The sequence below is a fragment of the Schistocerca piceifrons genome, chromosome 3, assembly GCF_021461385.2.
Source record: "Schistocerca piceifrons isolate TAMUIC-IGC-003096 chromosome 3, iqSchPice1.1, whole genome shotgun sequence".
Taxonomy (NCBI): Eukaryota; Metazoa; Arthropoda; class Insecta; order Orthoptera; family Acrididae; genus Schistocerca; species Schistocerca piceifrons.
The window spans coordinates 791,411,943-791,432,037 of record NC_060140.1 but is presented as its reverse complement, the minus strand read 5'-3'; the positions used below and the strand labels follow the sequence as shown (position 1 = coordinate 791,432,037).

Sequence of the window (20,095 nt, the reverse complement as noted above, 5' to 3'; positions counted from 1 at the left end):
CCTTCTAATCCCAACAGCGGTAAAATACTGAAAGTAAGTGTCTAGAAGGACAAGCATTTGCTTGGAATTTGCGTATCAATCTAAATAAAACATTAAGTGTATATAGAGTAATGACGTGTATTAAATATGAGTTACCAATGAGATGAAGAAGCATCCTGCATCTGGAATCAGCAAGCCGAAAGGCCGTTACAGTTACAGTAACTAAATTACAGCTGTAGTAATTAAATTTACCTTGGTACTATAGTAAGGACTAACTGCCTGCAGCATACATTTCAGAGACTCAGTAACAGTTGTAACAGCGTCAGGGGTGCAGACACCATTGTATGCCAGGATGATCGATTGAGGACGGCGTTCAGGATAATGGGTGCGCATTACCAGTTTGCTGGTGGCCTTTTAATGAGAAATGTTCCATTAGCAGATATTATGTTTATTCTTGAGACACTGGTATAAAGGCTGTTGGCAGTTGACTCAAAGGCGTGGCGAAGCCTGCGGTGACAGGGGGCGTTTTTGGTGGTCTTGCGCTGTAACGATTCCCCAGCGGCGCTGCGTCAGACGACGATGCGGCCCGGTCAGCTTGGTGGTGGATGTGTTTGGTCGGTGGCGAAACGTGCTGGTGGACGAAGCTCACAGTGTAGTCAGCAGCTTAGAGGCGGGACGGCAAGGCGCCTTGAACCCACCCTCTTTTCGAAGTATGCAGTGTCAGTGGTCTGATAGACGTGAGTCTGGTGTCTGGCACTTCAGAGGAAGAACAGAGCGTGGACGCTGGACGCGTGGCAGCTCGGGCAGTGGGTCAGGAGCAAGAAGCGCTGGCTGACTGTCTCCCACCCCAAGAACCCTGGCAGCCACCCAGTGGTCTGTTGTGTCTCCCTGGAGGTGGCACCAGTTGTGTGGTGCTACTTCAAGCCCCAGCAGCGTCAGGCCTAGTGGCGGTCCTGTAGACCAGCAGATACTGGTGGTAGCAGTTAGACAAGGCCGATTGGTCTTCAACAGGTCGTCAGGTGGCATGGAGCACGTCATGGTGTTGGAAGCAGTCAAAGACAACTCCAATCTGGAAATTTATGGTAAACATTATGGGACCAAACTGCTGAGGTTATCGGTCCCTAGGCTTACGCACTACTTAATCTAACTTAAACTAACGTACTCTAAGGACAACACCCACACCCATGCCCGAGGGAGGAATCGAAGCTCCGACGGGGGGGAGCCTCGCGAACCGGGACGAGACGCCATAGACCGCACGGCTACCCCGCGTGGCAGAGACAACATAAGATACTGTATAAAACATTCTCGGACTTCTTGTCACGTCGCTTCATGGTAAAACTCGAGCTTTCGACGATTATTGGTTCAAATGGCTCTGAGCACTATGCGACTTAACTTCTGAGGTCATCAGTCGCCTAGAACTTAGAACTAATTAAACCTAAGGACATCACACACATCCATGCCCGAGGCTCGACGATTATTTCCATTCGTCTTCACCAGAAACAGCTAACTATCCTGCTTCTGTAGTAGTCATATACAGCCCATAGACGGCTTGTAATTGATCGGAAATTACGTAATGCTGTCGCAGATGTAGCCACAGCTCAAACTGTAGCGTAAACATCGCGACGAATATCTCTGCCTGTTCTCTGCGTAGAACGGTCGCTTCCACGCACCGCTAAGATTATTGTTCGCTATCACGGTATAAGTTCTGACACATTCTTATTTCTATCGCCCCGTTAGTTACCGAATCTCAGTATGTTTGAGCATGGGGAAAAACTTTCATTTCGTCAAACAATTTTTTGTATTTATTTGTAGGGCTGTGCTTATCAAATGCAGATTTCTCCAATAATCGATTTTTAATGCGCCGTTGATATTCTACGCAGTAGTCGGAAACGGTACGGATGGACTGACCGATGTAATTGTATCCGCACAAGGGATGTTATCAAACCAAGGAATCCTGAAGCATCCTGCCTCGGGCATGGATGTGAGTGATGCCCTTAGGTTAGTTAGGTTTAAGTAGTTCTAAGTTCTAGGGGACTGATGATCTCAGAAGTTAAGTCTCATAGTTCTCAGAGCTATTTGAACCGATCCTGAAGCCGAGACTGTCCTTAACAAGCTGTAGCAAGTCCTTTATATTCTTAGGAAGATAGGTCTTATACTTCGACTCCCCAGAACTCTCTCAATGTACTGCCGCAGAAAGGAAGCAGTTTAGAATGACCGTTGCTCCTGACGAAAACGAAGGAGGTAATCGTCGAAAGCTCGAGGTTTTACCCTGAATTGACGCAGAAACAAATCTGAGAATTGTGTAAATTGAAGGGGGATGACTGCTATCAGCTGCAGCGGGACATTAAGAGTAATCAGCGGCGACAGGCGAAAATGTGTACCGGACCGGGATACGAACCCGGGATCTCCTGCTTACTAGGCAGGTGCGGTAACCACTGCGCCATCCGGGACACAACTGCTCGGACTATCTCGGCACTCCTCACAGCCGGTCCACACTCCCACCGAGCGCCACCTACCGTAGTCCCTCTCCTTTATACCCCTGTTCGCTACTCAGAAATTCCCATAGGAGGCCGGGCGTATTTGTGAATTCGCACTGAGGAAAGTGGATCCATGCCCAGCTAGGGTTATGAATTATTTGAATGCATGGTTGAAACCTGGTAGTCAAGGGAAGGCAAGATTCGGTTACGATAGTGGACGGGGCCGTAATCAGTTATTATTGGTTGCTTTTTACAATTGCAATTTATTTTAAACCAGTAATTCCAGACTCGACAATAAATAAAAATAGCACACGTTATTAATGAAGGAATAAACAACTGTGTAAATAATAGCGTTTTCAGTGGGTTACAACTTAGCAAATCACCATTCAATACAAATACAGCAGACAATGTTTTATAAGCAAGCCACTGTGATCTGGGCAGAAGGCCTTACACGCCAGGAATGGCAGTAAATTAAGAATTGTTTAAAATTCGCTGCAATTTACAACTGACAGGTATTGAAATATTAAAGGTGGGTCGCCACAAACACAGCAGAAGGCATCAGACGCCAGGAATAACGGTAAATAAGGTTTTAACGCGTGAAAATACAATACCAAAGGTTAATTAAAAAACAAGCAATGATCACCAAACGGGTGAAATAAGATGATTAAGATGATAGTAAACTTTGTAGCACAACCCTTAACATCCACTGAACACTACACTGCTAGATTTATTCCAGAAGGCAACCAGAACTATTAACTAGACATATATACCCTTTAATGTAGGCATTATAGGGTACTGGAATAAATAATACTATAACACAAGAACGAGTATACAAGTTCCTTAAGGGGTACTGAGGCAGATTATACCCGCAGAAGGCGTGGACTGAAGGAGCGTTACACTGAACAACTGGCCATCAGATAAACCAAATGCAACGATGGAGCAATACGCCAAAGCCGGAACCGCCGGTCTGCACTACGCCCCCAGAATGCTCTGTTTAGAGGGCCCGGACCGAGAAAGGAATCACTACCACCAGAGTAGAAGAATCACCAATCGACCTACAATCAAGAAAGCTGCCAAAACTACACGTCTCACCGGACAGCATCGGCAAGGCGAGGAAACGTACACTGCCGTTATATACACTAACCTCCAGGGCAGGTAACTGAAACTTTCTCACAGTTCAACTGGATGGAACCCATACCTTTACGTGTGGCTAGGACTGTCTTTATGACGAATACACAGCGTGGCTTGGATTCTGTCTTTCTGTACTACATTGTCTGACGGTGGCGGACCGGCACACTTCAAATTCCCCGACAATCACTTGCTCTGCAGCATTGGCTCCTAGACGGGGCGCGGCAAGAGGACTAGATGCATATGGCGATTCGCCACTGTTTGTTTGTTTCGAGCGGTTTTACATGTTGATCTGCGTAAGTGAAGAGATGCTTTGAAAACTCACTGGGATTGCATATTGTCACGAATCAGTACCAAACTGTTGCTGTTGGGTGAGTACAGTAATTTCATTAGTTGTCGATTAACTAATCAGACCTTTGATAGTAACCTTTTGCATCATTTACGTAACAAAGAAGTCTGAACAGTGGCCCATGTATGAAAATTTTTCCAATGAACCACTCTCACATGCTACAACGCTAATTTTACCGTATCGCTGCAAAACATCAGTAAGTTCGGCAGATGAACTGACATCACAGTACGTTACTGTAGGGGCTAGCTACCAGTCAGCTTGGCGTGTGTGTGTGTGTGTGTGTGTGTGTGTGTGTGTGTGTGTGTTTTGTAACAGCTCTGAGGTCATAATAGTTGGCCAGGGTCGCAACTGGATGTTTAATTAAAGGATACCCGACTTCCGCCATCACCCGCTCCTAGTTGTCACGGGGAAATCGGGGAATGTTTTAACTACACTGGTGTGCAAAATTAATGCAACAAACTACTATTTCCTCGTCCTGTGTCCAATTCGCGATATAATCATACAAACTGCCAACAGATGTTACGATCGTGTTCTGCATGGAAGATGGCATTCCGATCAACGGACAACCACGCCATCAATGACGTCAGGGAGCCTATCAAGCGGGGTAGTGTCTGAATGGTAGTCCCACAACCACAGTAGCTGTGTACACAGTCACAGATGGCGCAATCTGTCACAGAGGAGATGCCTACAGACTCTCTGCTGTGGAGGGGCATAGGAAGAATGGAAGCAGGAGAGTCGCAAACTGATGTGGCTCGATGGCTTAATGTGAAACGTTTTGTTGTTTCTCCGATGAGGCGACAGTTCATAGAGACTGAAACTGTACCTCGCAGACTAGGACGGCGCTGACTACGTGACATCAGAAAGAGCTGACCGTTATTTGGCTGCAAGGGCACGACGGTACAGCCTTAGTACTGCATTGCAACTGGCATCTGACCTCGCAGCATCCCCTGAATGCGTTGTATCGAGGCAAACGGTGTACAGAAGGTTTCAGCACAATGGTAGATACTTGGCTGTCTGTTAACTTCTGGCGTGTCTTCACAGAAGGGAACGTCTAGAGTGGAGCCGTCAACGTGCCACCTGGACGATCGAATGGTAGGTCATTAGGTGTTTTTTTTTTTCATGAAACTGTACAGGCGATTCAGCAAGATTTAACTGCTGTCAGGTACGGTGAGGAGGTCTTGGGATCTCATGCGCCGTTGTTGCGAGGTGCTGTTGGTCCAGACGTCGTATTGATGAACAATAATGTTCGACATAAAAGTGCACGGGTGGTTGATATTTTTTTGGAAACGAAGGATACTGTATGCAGGGCGTGGCCTGTTTGCTTTCACGATTTGAATCCCATAGAGCATGTCTGGGACGCACTACGGAGGCGGGTTGCATCACGTCAGCATCCACCACCATGACTTGCGAGCAGCTCCCCAGGAAGAATGGGCGTCATTGCCTCAACATGAGATTCATGACATCATTCACAGCATGTCCCGTCGCTACCACGCCTGTAATTCTGTTAAAGGTGATCACAACCATACTAAGCATATTAACCAGTTGTCAGAATGTATGTGCAAATCCGTTAAGTTGAAAAAAAAAACCGAAGAACATTTTGTCTACCGTTATGCATGTTGCAGTTGATTACGATCCGTATTATTTACATTGTTTCTACTTTACTATCACCTGTTTATAGCGTTTTGTGGCAAAATAAAAGCAACTTTGCAAAATTTCCGTTGTCTAATCTCTGCAACTTTTACGCTAAGGGCAACAGTAGATCTTGATGATGAAAATATTTTTTTCCTATTTCACAACATATTCCGGGACAATCCTTCTTTGTGGAAGAAACTACTTGTTCCACAGTGTTACACAATTTAATATCTGTTGTGCAATACATTTACACCAGTGTAAATGTTATGAACACTCATCACACTTCGAAAATAACTGTAACTTCCACAAATGTAATATTAGAATGGAAAATAACATGCATTATCTGTCACTCAGTCTCATTGAACGGGAAAGGAGTGAGACATGCAGCCCTAAGTCTTTCATTCCTTACGAAGCGATGTCAAGAATCTTATAGATAACAAATTACCTACGATCAAAAATTTAAATCATTTCTGCATGACATCACCTCCTACTCCACAGAAAAATGTCTCGATATGTACTATTCCATTGTGTATGTGTGTGTGTGTGTGTGTGTGTGTGTGTGTGTGTGTGTGTGTGTAGAGGGTGAACCATCTACAGCTTACACCACAAATGTTGCGGAAATGGAAAGTGCTATTGATATGTGCTTTTCAGAAATGGACTAGTAATCAGGAGATAGTATTGTTAACCAGTCAACAGACTGTAACAATTTTTTGTGCAAACACATACTTTTATAAATGGGACAATGCCTATTGACATTAACAAACTAAAAGTAGGGTAAATTAGAATGTCAGGTGTTTCCTGCAGGATTCTTGTGCGAGTAGTTTACGAGAAATCGTATTTTGAAAAGTTCCCACACGCGGACATTTGTACGACACCTGTGGTAGCACACACTAAAGAATAATACAGGTGGATACTAGTTATGTAGATTCTGACCAGTAACGAGGTAACCAATCATCACACGTTGTATTGAAAATGACCACCGGCAGCGGCAATGTACGCTTCCAGTCCGATGTGGAACGACTGTTGCACATGTACAAGGATTTCAGTGCAGATATCAGAGCAGGCTGAAGTCGTTGCATATCATCTGGTGTAGATGGTATGCCCACGTAGAGAGCATCTTTCAGCTTTCCCCACCGAAAAAAGTCCACACGTATCAAATCTGGGAACGGCCAGGACAAAGTACAGGTCTTCTGCGTCCTATCCAACGATTTCGAAGCAGTTCATGAAGACGTGCTGTAGTACCGCGTGAACTATGGGCCGGACAGCTATAATGTTGGCACCACAGCTTCCTCCTTCTCAGCGGAGGAACGGTTTCTATCGTCTATGGAAGACTGTTAGGACGCTGCAATACTTGGGTGCATTCAGTGTTCCATCTTTGAAAAACGGGACTATGAGCAGATGGTTCACTATCCCACACTACACGATTACTCTAAATGGACCTGACAAAGCCAAAGCGAATTTTCAACAGCTCAATAGTGCATGTTGCGGCATTTTACGTGGCCGTGATTGGAAACTCTGACTTCATCACTAAACAAGATTTATGATACATGTGTAGTATCCTGTCTTCATGCTTCGCTGCTGTTCTTGATGGAGAGAAATGTAATAGGAATGGAATCTACTTCGATGGAGAATGCATAGGACACTTGCCTCACTCACACCACTTCCACGTTTGATTGCGCGGGAGGTAACGTGCGGATCAACTGCAACAGCAGCAAGAAAATTAATATTCTCCTCTTCTATGGCCACTGGTTTCCTTCTCTTTGTCAAGATGTTGCACTACCACCTTCACGTAACTAGTTGAAGAAGTTGATAATAATTGCCGAGGTGGTTGACGTCTATTGGGATATCTTGTCGCATACACCGTACAAGAGCGAACTGCAGTTTCCCTACACTCTCCATACACATTGAGCATGTCGGCTTTTTCTGCATTGGCAAATGCCTTCGTCTACTCACGACTTCTGGTTTGACTTTGACACACTAACTGGCTAGCATGTCTCAGCGCACTCAAGGAACACACGAGCATAATGTAAGCGAACATAGCAACATCGTATCTAGCAACCACGCTTATTGAATGGCACAAACAAGCGTCTCGTAAACGACTCACACTAGAATCCTGCAACACACCCCACTGACATTTTAATTTACCCTACTTTTAGTTTGTTAATGTCGATAGACATTGTTCCATTTTACAAGTGAATGTTTGCTTAAAAAATACACTTTCTAAGTGTTATTACAGTCTGTCTATTGGCTAACAATACGAGCTCCTGACTACCAAATCATTCTGTGATAGCCGTAAATCTACATCTACAAAGATACTCTGCAAGCCACCGTACGCTGCGTGGTGGAGGGTATGACTACTAGTAATTGCATTTCCAGTTTCACTCGCAAATAAAGCGAAGAAAAATATCTATAAGCCTCCATATGACCCTTAATTTCTCGTATCTTATTTCTTCGTGGTCCTCACGCGTAATTTATGTTGGCGGCAGTAGAATCGTGTGGCAGTCAGCTTCAAATGTGGGTTCTCTCAATTTTATCAATAGTCTTTTTAGAAAAGAACGTCACCTTCCCTCCAGGGATTCGCATCGGAGGTTCCGAAGCATCTCCGTAACACGTACGTGTTGTTCAAACAAATCTAGCAGTCCGCCTCTGAACTGCTTCGATGTCTCTCTTATTAGACCTGATATGAATCCCAAACACTCAAACGGTACTCAAAAATAGGTCACAGCAGCATCCTGCATGCGGTCTCCTTTACACACCACACCTTCCTAAAATTCTCCCAATTAACCGAAGTCAACCATTCGCCATCCCTACCACACTTCTCAAATGCCTGTTCCGTTTCATATCGCTTTACATCGTTTCGTCCAGATATTTAAACGACTTGACTGTATCAAGAGGGACACTAGTAATATTGTATTCGAACATTACAGGTTTGTTCTTCCTACTCATCCGTATGAACCTACATTTTTCCACACTTAGAGCTAGCTGCCATTCGTCACACCAACTAGATATTGGTGCCATGCGTCACACCAACTAGATATTGCTGCCATTCGTCACAAGAATTAGATATTTTGTCAAAGTCGTCTTCGTACAGTTACTCAGCTTCGACACCTTACCGTACACCAGCACGTTATCAGAAAACAACAGCAGATTGCTGCCCACCCTGTCCGCCAAATCATTTATGTATGCAGAGAACAAGAGCGTACCTGTCACACTTCCCTGGGACACTCCTGACCATACCCTCGTCTCTGATGAACACTCGCCGTCGCGGACATCACATTGCGTTCTATTACTTAAGAAGTCTTCAAGCCATTCACATATCTGTGAACTTACTCCGTATGTTAGTTAGCAGCCTGCTATGGACCACTGTTACAAATGCTTTCCGTAAATCTAGAAATATGGAATCTGCCTGTTGCCCCTCATCTATAGTTCGCAGTGTATCATATGAGAAAGAGGGAAATTTAGTTTCGCATGTCCCATGCTTTCTAAAACCATGCTGATTCTTGGACATAAGCCTCTCAGTCTGAGGAGTGTTAAATATATTCGAACTAAGAATATTTTCAAGGATTCTGCAACATATCGAAGTTAGGGATATTGATTGGTCCGTAATTTTGCAGATCCGTTCTTTTACCATTCTCATGTGCTGGAGTTACCTGCGCCTTTTTCCAGTCACTAGGTGAGAGATTCACGATAAATGCAGGCTAGGTAATGGGTCTTGCAATAGAGTACTCTTTGTGAAACCGAATTGGGATTCCATCCGGACTTGGTGATTTATTTGCTTTCAATTCTTTCAGTTGTTTCTCTACGCCAGGGATGCTTATTATTGTGTCGTTCATACGTGAGTCTGTATGATGGTCAAATGACGGTATGTTTGCACGATTCTCCAGTGTGAACGATTTCTTGAACGTGAAATTTAAAACTTCAGCTTTCGTTTTGCTATCTGCGACTATCACACCAGTCTGGTCAACAAGTGACTGAATGGAAGCCTTAGTCCCGCTTCGCGATTTTACATCCGATCAGAATTTTCTCGGGTTCTCAGTCAAATCTTTTTCTAAGGTGTGACGGTGGTAGTTGTTGTATGCTTCACGCATAGATCTTTTCACAGACGCACGAATCTGTACTAACCTCCGCTTGTCGTCATTTGCGCTTTATCTTCTGAAACGAGAGTGCCCTCAGCCTCTGCTTCCTCAGAATCTTCCTAATTCCGTTATTAAACCACTGTGGATCTTTTCCATCCTTGATAGGCACATAACTCCCCAGACCACGATTTACAATATGCTTAAACTTTCTATGAGGTTTCGGGATTGCAGCCGAATCATGTTGACTTTTTGCTACTTTTTACGAGTATATTTCGTCTGGCAACCGTTCAGCCATCTTCAGGTGTGTACCACTAGAGTCTGCTAGTTCACATTGTCGGCTCCATAGAAAAAATTGGCAGGAGCGTCCTCTACCGAAATCCGCTCCCTCTGCAAATACTGTTCCATTCGTGGCGCCCATGCACATGCGTAAAGGTGAAACTATATGTCCGCCCTCTGTCGGAACGCGCACTCGCGGAGCTAAAAGCAAACGTCAGATATTGTCAGACGTATAATTATGGATAAAATGTTTTCCATGAGAAGAAATAAAAGAGATCAATGGTTCCCAACTCTTGTCCAGCTGAAAGCCGACGTCACAATTTATAAGTTCTTGTGTTACACGTATTTCCACAGATCTTTGATTACTGAATCTCAAAAGGATCTCGCCGGGGCAAAGATCTTTGTGGCTGAATAATCCGTAGAGTGTCCTGTGGTAATACTATGCTCAGCTACGCCTGACTTTTGAGCTGTCAAAGGCGTGTGTGGTGCTCATATTCAAAGCACCTTTCTTACTCTGTGCTTATCGTCTGACCTATCTAAACTTTGCCACACTGGCAAGGAATTTTGAAAACTCTATTTTGTAAACTCTATAAGTTGATGTTTTCTTAGGATCCTGCATACTTTAGACGAAAGGCTGTCGACATATGGAAGGAATGCCCTGGGCTTGATGTTATGGTTGGGTGGTCATGTTCCTTCGACTTTAGTGCTGCGTTAATCTGATGCGGAGAGTAACCATTATTTTTTAACACCAACTGAAGAAGTTCTAGCTCCTTTGTAAGGCTGTCTGCACCAAAACCAGCATGTACCTGGTGCACCAATGTTCTAAGGACACCGGTAGTTTGTGAAGGGTGATGGCAACTCGACACTTGCGAATAGAGGTTTACGGTAGACAGAATGCCCTAATGACATACGCACTTTCTTACTAACCAAGAAGTCCAAAAACGGTATGAAAACATTCTTCTCTATTTCCATTGCAAATTATATTGTTATCGATTGGATTCAGATGCTGCATTTAACATGACAGATCTTATTCACGTCGTGCCACACTGCAAAAGTGTCATCTGCATATCGCCAGAAGACTCTCGATATAGGTTCTGCCTAATCAAGTGCCTTTTCTTCAAAGTCTACCATAAAATGTTTGCTATTAGGGGGAAGAGAGGACTGCCAATGACAACACCGTCAGTTTGTTCAAAATATTCATTGTTAAATAAAAAGTAGTTTGAAGACTGGCCGTGAACGAATTACTGACGAGTAACAAAGTGTCCATAATGGGAACCTTAGTGGAAAGTGAGATGACATCGAAGCTCACTAATAAGTCAGCTTCATTGAGTTGAAGTGGCTTCAGTCTATTGATAAGGCCAGCAATGTTGTGAACGTCACACTCGCACTTCCCCACAAAAGGTCTCAGTAGAGAGGCCAGATGTGTTACCAGTCATACGCGGGGGCGTCGATATTACTGACGACCGATCATAACGGAACCTCTTTCTTTTATGAATCTTTGGAAGGCCATATAACCTCGGTGGCACAGAACTACGAGGTCTCAATCTTTTGGCCACTTCTTGCGGAATAGAAGAAGAATTTAGTAGTGCTTACGTTTTCATTTCCTCTTTCCCGGTGGGGTCTTCCGGTGCATGAGTTTACTCAATAAGTTATACATCTTCTGTTCATAAACCTCACGTGTCGACATCATGATGACGTTCCCATTTCCGCTGGTAGGACCATATTGTGACAGTCTTTTCGTAGCTTTCGTAGCCCTTTCCATGGCAGAAATGTTGCTCTTGTGAGGTGGAGCTTCCGTGGGTGCACGACATGTTTTACGTCTTATTTCTTGTGCAGCGCCGGCCGGTGTGGCCGAGCGGTTTTAGGCGCTTCAGTCTGGAACCGCAAGACCGTTACGGTCGCAGGTTCGAATCCTGCCTCGGGCATGGATGTGTGTGATGTCCTTAGGTTAGTTAGGTTTAAGTAGTTCTACGTTCTAGGGGACTCATGACCTCAGATGTTAAGTACCATAGTGCTCAGAGCCATTTGAACCATTTTTCCTCAGCCTCACTAGGAAGATCTCTAACAGCTTTCTCAACAGCACTAATAAAATCAGTTAGAGGCAGGGTTCTCAGCGTAGCGACAAAGTTCCCAAGCACAGGCAGCGTCACATTGTCAAGAACCTTATGTGTTGAAATGACCACGGAGTGTCGAAAAGTATCTTATTGCGGTAACGTTGCTGACAGCCAGGCGAACTTCGAAAACTTTGCCCACAATTCCTCTACATCCTTCTTACTGAAACTAAGTGATGTCAGTTCACTGTCTACGTGAGATGCTAACGACTGCCTATCTGCTCTATATAGCACAAACTTTCTGCTAGCCTTCTTGACTGATTTATTAGCTTTCGTAATCATACACTCCTGGAAATGGAAAAAAGAACACATTGACACCGGTGTGTCAGACCCACCATACTTGCTCCGGACACTGCGAGAGGGCTGTACAAGCAATGATCACACGCACGGCACAGCGGACACACCAGGAACCGCGGTGTTGGCCGTCGAATGGCGCTAGCTGCGCAACATTTGTGCACCGCCGCCGTCAGTGTCAGCCAGTTTGCCGTGGCATACGGAGCTCCATCGCAGTCTTTAACACTGGTAGCATGCCGCGACAGCGTGGACGTGAACCGTATGTGCAGTTGACGGACTTTGAGCGAGGGCGTATAGTGGGCATGCGGGAGGCCGGGTGGACGTACCGCCGAATTGCTCAACACGTGGGGCGTGAGGTCTCCACAGTACATCGATGTTGTCGCCAGTGGTCGGCGGAAGGTGCACGTGCCCGTCGACCTGGGACCGGACCGCAGCTACGCACGGATGCACGCCAAGACCGTAGGATCCTACGCAGTGCCGTAGGGGACCGCACCGCCACTTCCCAGCAAATTAGGGACACTGTTGCTCCTGGGGTATCGGCGAGGACCATTCGCAACCGTCCCCATGAAGCTGGGCTACGGTCCCGCACACCTTTAGGCCGTCTTCCGCTCACGCCCCAACATCGTGCAGCCCGCCTCCAGTGGTGTCGCGACAGGCGTGAATGGAGGGACGAATAGAGACGTGTCGTCTTCAGCGATGAGAGTCGCTTCTGCCTTGGTGCCAATGATGGTCGTATGCGTGTTTGGCGCCGTGCAGGTGAGCGCCACAATCAGGACTGCATACGACCGAGGCACACAGGGCCAACACCCGGCATCATGGTGTGGGGAGCGATCGTCGAGGGGACACTGAATAGTGCACGGTACATCCAAACCGTCATCGAACCCATCGTTCTACCATTCCTAGACCGGCAAGGGAACTTGCTGTTCCAACAGGACAATGCACGTCCGCATGTATCCCGTGCCACCCAACGTGCTCTAGAAGGTGTAAGTCAACTACCCTGGCCAGCAAGCTCTCCGGATCTGTCCCCCATTGAGCATGTTTGGAACTGGATGAATCGTCGTCTCACGCGGTCTGCACGTCCAGCACGAACGCTGGTCCAACTGAGGCGCCAGGTGGAAATGGCATGGCAAGCCGTTCCACAGGACTACATCCAGCATCTCTACGATCTTCTCCATGGGAGAATAGCGGCCTGCATTGCTGCGAAAGGTGGATATACACTGTACTAGTGCCGACATTGTGCATGCTCTGTTGCCTGTGTCTATGTGCCTGTGGTTCTGTCAGTGTGATCATGTGATGTATCTGACCCCAGGAATGTGTCAATAAAGTTTCCCCTTCCCGGGACAATGAATTCACGGTGTTCTTATTTCAATTTCCAGGAGTGTAGTTGCTATAATGACATATGATCACTAATTCTCGTTTCTGTACTGTCGTTGTCCGGCCTATTTGTGTGTACAAGGTTAAGGATCAATAGCACTTTCCATTTGCGCAGTATCTGCGATGCACATTTTGCGCGATTCACCCTGTATAATGAACTCCTCGTCCAGGACATGCAGGCTCATGGAATGTCGCTTTATCCTCTACCATTTGGCGTCATGCGAATGTATTATGGAATGCCATGTGGTTAGCATACCTCTCTCCCGGCTGTTTTGCTGAACTTCCAGAACTCGCAGCTGCTACTTCTCATTCAGATGGCTCCAAATTTGGCATCGCGAAGTTCATGTTCCAGTACTCTTCCGAAGGAAAAATCATTGAAAGTTCCGGGTATCGAAACCAGGTCCTCCGCATGGCAGCCATCTGCCCTGACCACTCAACTACGAAGCCTACATATACACAGAAAATAAAGGTAACTTAAAGTTAATATGAAAGAGACTCTGGTGAGCATATTTCCATATATTTAACTGAAGAAGTATATTAAAACTGTTAACTTACCACGTCACTAGCCCAATTACGTACCAAATTACGTATTTTGAGGCTAAGGCTAATGTTTAGGTGTGTAAATTAAGTATGGAGACACAAAATATCACTTTACGACAGCGATTTCCATTAGTCAGATGAGACTCTAGAGGCTCGCTCAACCGAAAACAGTTATTAATTACCTACATGCTCTGAGATTTCTGTTCCATGAGTGGCAAAATCTGCTCGCAAACGTCTCACAATGTTAGTATACTGGTATCCCGTTACCTCCACGAGAGTCTTCTTTGTTACCCAGGCGTGTCTCTTCACATAGTTCGTCTTTTCCATCATTTATTCCGTTTCGCGCTCTTCGAACAAAGTTTGAGACTTGTGCTCTTCCGCATTTGCCAACATGGCGACCGTACTGTCTATCCCGCAACGCAGCGCTGTTCGGCTGTGATGCATAATTCATACGACAACGGGCGGGACAAGTTTATTCCTTCCGGTGGTGATTTTATTTCCATAGCTGCTGGCAGGCCAAACTCACGTAATGAGCTGCCCCACAAATTGCATCTACTGTTTCATGGGCCTTGATGGATGCCTGGACGCTCAGTTCGTCTGAAACTGTCGACAAATCAGGCGAACTACTCCCGCAATTTCATATTCCAGTAGTAGACAGGTCCCCCGTATTACGAGTCGTAGAACTACATGTCAAATATAATTGTTGTGTGTGTGTGTTCCGTGAGATTGTAAGCGTTTTCAGAGAGTAATTAGCAGGAGATGAAGTCATCACACAGTGACAGATACATTTGAAGAAACTTTTCATGATACGTGACGATAACCTTACTGCAGTATTACTTTCGTGTGATCAATAAGAGTAGATAGTTTAGAGAATAAAATGTAAGAGTTATTTTACTATCTGAACTTGAAAATATAATACCCGTCCACAGTGAAAACCCTAACAGAGGAAAGTGACAAGAAAATCGTTGAGCATGTCCTTTACTTTCCATACACTTATCCTACAACATACGTCCCTCGAGCGAATTTACCAGACTGGGATGTTTCTTGAGAACAGCGCAATTAACACTGAGACATGGAAAACAATGTTATGTAACCATTCAAATATTCAAATGTGTATGAAATCTTATGGGACTTAACTGCTAAGGTCATCAGTCCCTAAGCTTACACACTACTTAACCTAAATTATCCTAAGGACAAACACACACACCTATGCCCAAGGGAGGACTCGAACCTCTACCGGGACCAGCCGCACAGTATGTAACCATTATTGCTGTATTAGAGTGAAAACTGCACTTAAACATACTATCAAAAGAAACATGTAGGGGTGACAGAAATGAATTTCCTTCGTTATGTAGCATGATATTTACTGCTGGACCACAAGACTACAAGAACAGCTGACTTCAGATGACCGCTGGAATAATAATGAAATACGGAAAAGCAGACAATTAGTTACAGTACTTGGAGAACATTGCTGGATCCATCATAGGCAGGACAGATCGTCAATACACACCAGTACGTCAGCGAAGGCTGGGTCGCTCCTGGGAAAGCTGTCATAAGCTGAAAGAGGACTAAATGCCAGATGCAAATGATGATGAGAATGATGATGATGTTGATGACGGCGAACAGGAGTAAAAGTTATGTATACCAACTGACACTACGGCATTTTGCAGGTGCTTCCAATTCGTCCAAAACAGATATAAACACGAAATCAACAAAAACAGCTCTAATAACCAGATGCCTACGTAGCTTAAATGTTTCTCTAGAGCTAACGAGAATGCATGTCTCCGAAATAATTCACATCAATCAAAGAATAACTATGAGAATTAGATAAACAGTTGAGCAAGCCATATTTAGCCTCCAGAGAAAAATGGAACAACACCGGCAGAACGTGACACTACATGCTAGAGACTACATGACCATATTCATACTGTTGCAGTGCAGACGGAATACCGCGACGCCAAGAAAGTTCGGAGAACAATGATCCACTCACCGTTACGAAGGCATGTGGCTGACGACTAAGCAGGAGTGAAAACTGCTCCACACGTTATATCACTGTGTGGCAAGACTCTGGTAATGACGCATTGACGCAGCACTGCGTCATTCGGCTGTGTATCCACCGGCGGCACACAGCAAAACGACGGGAGAGCACTGCAAATAGGCAGATCCACTGGTCTGCGGCAGCAAACTTCGGCAAAGGGGTCAGCGAGGATTTCGATGGCAGAGATGTATGTCGGGTCACAGGCCCCCTGCCAGTCAGCCATCGGCCACACTCCTCGGGGTCAGAGGTTCGACGCTGTCGGTGGACATCAATGATGTTTTCGCTTACCTGTCACCGGCTGTTCTAAGCCCTGTAGCTCCGGATTTCAAGAATGCTGCACTAGCTTCAGCTGGCCACTGCCACCATCGACACCGGTGCCATCTGACCACTGTGACCTTCAGGGACGACCGCAAACGCTACACTGACGCCACTCACCGACACCAGGTCACTGGTGTTGTCGGCCATTGGCAAGTGAAAATGTCACGGTCAGCATGCCTGAGAGTATAGCGCATGTGAGGCCTGCTATGCGAGCAACAACAGCCCTACTGCGGCTCAAAGGAAGTTTGCGACCGAGTTCAAGCTGAAGGCGACCCGTCCAAGTATGCTAACAATCAAGAATTTGATTCGCAAATTTGAGCGAACGGGTAGTGTTGGTGAGAGTTGGCAATGTCACTCGTCCAAAAATGGCGAAAACCCCTGGAAACATCGAGAAGACGCATGCTGTGTCTCGATCCAGTCCCAGGAAATCGATCAGACAAGCTGAACAACAGGTGAGAAGCAACCAGGAGACAGCTAAAAATTGTTGTTGAAGATCTGCATCTCTTCCCATACAAAATTTAAACCCATCAGCCATTATGCCCTAGGAGTCTGGAACAGCGGCTGTGTTTCGCCAACACTGTTGCCAACAGGACTGACGAACAGGACCTTGATGTGAACGTGGTTTGATTTAGCAACGAAGCCCACTTTCGTTTGGATGGGTTCGTCAATAACCAAAATTGCCACATTTGGGGTACTGGGAATCCGCATTTCGCGATCGAGAAGTTCCTTCACCCTCATCGAATGCCTGTGTGGTGTAATAATCCGTGCAACATTCCTTGATGGCACGATTACTATCGAACGATACGTGAAGATTTTGGAAGGTGATTTCATCCCCTTACCCAAAATGACCCTGATTTCGATAAGATGTGGTTTATGCAAGATGGAGTTCGATCTCACAGAAGCAGGAGAATGTTTGATGTCCTGGAGGAGCACTTTGGGGATCGCATTTTGCCCTCGGGTATCCAGAGGCCACTGGCGTGAGCCTCGATTGGTCGGCATATTCTTCGTATCTGAACACATGCGACCCCTTTTTGTGGGGCTGTATTAAAGACAAGGTGTACAGCAATACCCCAAAACCATTACTGAGCTGAAAACAGCCACTCGGGAGGTAATCGACAGCATTGATGATCTGACACTTCAGTGGGTCAAGTACCATTTCGCTATTCGTCTGTGCCACATCATCGCCAGAAATGGCAGCATATCGAACACGTTATAACCTAAATCCGAATATCTGTAGTAATGTTTACATGTTGAATAAAGTGTGTGCGCGCCGTATTTTGTAACTAATTTGCGTTTTTTTTCATGTAGTTCAATAATTGTTACCATGTATCTCTCCTCTAGCTGTAGTGCATTATGTGTTATTGTCTCAGGTTTCAAAGCGTCCATTGTGCGGCCGCATTCAGCAGGCTATCACACAAAGAAGCCAACCGTGTGTTTCTGGTGGAATCGGCAACGTCTGTCATGTCAGTCGGTAAGCGCTCTGGACAGACACCTGTCGGTTACCGCCGGCTGCGTCGCGAGTACAGAAGGCACCTCTCAGCTTTTGCCGAATGGGTAGAGTCAAGCGCACGCCAATCGATCAGGACGCCTCCTCTCAGGCTGGCACGAGTGATCGGGTACGTAGATCTGGTCGGTGCTCCGAGGACTGCATTGTCATAGTGGTAACTCACATTTTGGGGTTTCTGCTCAGAGGGCATATGCACCAAGGACATCAGAAAGGTTACCATGCTAAAGGGGCTAAGTTAGTTGGTTCCACGTACCGTGGATCATTTTGCGCGATAAATCTTTGTTACGTGAAAATAATCATTTTACATTCACATCACAAATTAAAAATTAATTTGCAAATATGGCTACGTTCCGAACATTTATGTTTCTTTTCTTTAAATATACAGATATGAATCAGTAATTCCTACCTTCTACCTTTTACACATTACAATAATAGAAATTCTTCTCAGGAATAGAAGGAAGAGTCAAGGATAAACTTTTTCAGGTTGTTTTCAGATTTTACCTTTCTGTCTTCTTTGCAGCATTGTGCCCCCTTTTTTGTGCCAATTACAAACATAATATTCAGTAATGAATGCCATTTTTTCTTGTGGTACTGTAATTATGTATATTATCGCTCCTTTTGAAATGTATTGGATTATTTACAACAAACTTCTTGAGGAAGTAAATATAGTGTGAAGCAGTAGTTTCTAACCGCTTAAACATAAATCTACAAGATGAATCTGTGTGAACATCACACATTATTCTTAAGTAGGTTTTTTAGTAATGAGTTAACCAAATGTACTTTCTAAATTACTCACAATAAACTGTATTCAAATAACGCAAACATAACACTTGCTCATTGACTTCAGGAAAGCAAGTTATCACTTGGCTTGGTCCAAAAATAACAAATAAACACTGTATTTTCTAAATAAATCTGCAGTGAAATGCTAAATGGGATAAGTCCATCAAACAAGTTTTGTAGTATTTCTGCCTCTGTAGTGTCGCGGAATAGTAAAGAGTTGGAAACGTGGAATATTGTCAAAGTTTCGTTGCCTATACCGAGAGCCAGAGGCAGTACGTTAGCCAATAGGTAGGAGGATTGCACATATATCGGAATGTGTCGTCATACAGGGGCAATGGCCTGGTTACACACAACAGGCAAGAGAGAATTGCTTAGCACGCGGGTTTGTGTTAGACGGAGACTTTCGTAGAGTGCAAGACAGAGGTATAGCATCAGTTGTACTGCATTTCACAACTTCGTGTAAGTCTGCCGTAACAACACGTAACTCTGTCGCAAGAACACCTAAGGAGCGAGTACGACAGATGAATCAGCAGTATAAGTTGAACGAATGCGTTCATTACAAACGAGCATGACGTCAGGATGTCGCTTGTGCTTCCTTTAAATACGCCAGTTTATTAAGGAGACGTTGTAGTAAGGGCGGCCCATCCAGCAGCAGACGTGAGAGGACAGTACCAGCTCTGGTCCTTTCTGCTGTTGCTGTCAATCATCAACCCAGGATTAGCAGACATCGCGGCAGACTCGCTCGCCGCCAATGCTGACCACATCAGTGAGCCATCGTCGAGGTAGTGCGGGGCCTAGACCCTGTGCATCCGCCGTCACAACCGAGTGAGCCGACGACTCTGGGGGACTGCAGCGCGTTCCACCCGTCCACCGTGGACGAGCCACCAGGAGGAGCAGGGAAGAAGACGGGGTGAGATAGAGTACACTCTGCACTACGAGAACGCCTCTCGTGCCGACAGCGCAAGGACTCCAACCCAGAGCCTCCACGCGCAGCAGCTTCCTGTCTGCAGCCGAGCCGGGCGCCGCCAGCCACGCGCGGCCGAAGTAAGGGCATTCCTCTGCTACGTCACAGCACGCGGCGCTGCGCTAGCAAGACTGGTGCGGCCTGGATCTGGTGTCATCGCTACGAGTCAGCGAGGACTCGGGGAAGGTCGTTGATATCACCAAGCCACATTGTACTCAGCAGGAATAAAGGTATTATGAATTAATAACGTTT

The 20,095-nt window shown here is 45.5% G+C and overlaps 1 long non-coding RNA gene and 1 other non-coding gene across 2 annotated transcripts in view; both read right to left on the bottom strand.

Moving 5' to 3' along the window:
- The window catches only part of LOC124790118, a 969,286-nt gene that overhangs the window by 324,459 nt on the left and 624,732 nt on the right, over window positions 1-20,095 (bottom strand). The gene's annotated exons all lie outside the window — the stretch shown is intronic.
- Trnat-agu lies at window positions 2,356-2,430 on the bottom strand. Its single transcript has one exon. It is a non-coding gene; the product is annotated as a tRNA-Thr (tRNA).